This window comes from Vigna radiata, chromosome 9, assembly GCF_000741045.1.
Source record: "Vigna radiata var. radiata cultivar VC1973A chromosome 9, Vradiata_ver6, whole genome shotgun sequence".
NCBI classification, from domain to species: domain Eukaryota; kingdom Viridiplantae; phylum Streptophyta; class Magnoliopsida; order Fabales; family Fabaceae; genus Vigna; species Vigna radiata.
Genome location: NC_028359.1, coordinates 447,397 through 448,782, shown reverse-complemented (window position 1 = coordinate 448,782; position 1,386 = coordinate 447,397).

Below are 1,386 nucleotides of genomic sequence, written 5' to 3'. Positions count from 1 at the left end.
GAAAGAGTGACTTTGGTAAGCATTTGCTTGGCAGAGATGAATTTCAGATTGAAGAAATTTCTCATATATTCCAAAGTGTAGATACAAACTATGCCAAGAGGTTTTATAGATGAACCTCTCGGCCTCAACAAGGAAAAATGCCTATGCCAACTAATCAACATGTGCTAAAGGTGTTTGGCTTCTAGAAAGCCTTAGGAAGCACGTGACAAATGAGTTCTTTACATGTGGAGGAAAAACAATTACTAATGCCACCCCTTATGACGATAAGCACACCCCTCTCCCTTTGTAGAATTGTCCATTTTACCCTTCACCATGCTCTTGGGGTTGTTCTTTATTTGGTGGCCTTGGGCCCCGTGTATCATCCCCTCCCTCTTGGAAAGAATTTGTCCTCAAATCTGATGGTTCGCCTGAGGACTTATTTTTTGTAGACTTCACTAGAATTCCTCCAGGGTCAAATATCCACTTGCAATAAGCATTAAACATATCACTAATTAGTTTTCTATGACTCCACAGAATATATAAAAGAACATGTTTAGAAGAAGGTTTCTTAATTTTAAAGTGTTCAAGTTTAATACTATGAAGAAACCTTTCTTCTTTTGAAATTTTATTTGTTTCTTGAGTTAGTGGTACCCATAAAAGTAATCCTAACCCAAGTTGTGAATTGCCATGTATTGAAGTTTTTATTTTTAAAGATGGCATGGCAAATTCTTGGAAAGAAAAGTGATATTTTGGACTTTCAAAAATAAATGAAGAAAAGTGAAAGGATAGTAAACCTCCCCTTATTAGTTTTGATTCCATTGTTGTTGGAGGAGATATTGCTCTTAGTTGCTTTTGTTCACTTTCTTCCACTTCTTTTCTTTCAATTTCTTCTTTGTCTTCTCTTTCTTTTTCTTTTATTCTCTCTTCCTCTTTTCTTCTCTCTTCTTCTCTCTCTTCTTCCTTTTCTTTTCTCTCTTGCTCTATTCTCTCTTGCTCTCTTCTTTCTTGCTCTTCTTCTTTTCTCTCTTGCTCTCTTTTCTCTCTTCTTTGCTCTTCTTCTTTTCTCTCTTTTGCTTCTTCTTCTCTCACACATAGTTGAACAAAATCATTAAGGTCCAAATATGGTAATAGCTCTACCTTATCCCTAATATCATAGTCAAGACCACTTTGGAACCTAGCTATAGTGTATATAAGGTGAGTAATAAGGGTTTACAAATGTTGTATACAGGGTGTATAAATGGTGAACCAAAGGTGTATAAAGGGTGTACAAAGGGTGTAGACCCATTCTACCTCTTTTTAAAAAATATGTAGAAAGGCTGCAGAAGGGTGCACAAATGGTATACAAAGGGGTTAGAAAGGATGTAGAAAGGGTGTAGAAAGACTCTTGAAAAGGTTTAGTAAGGGTGT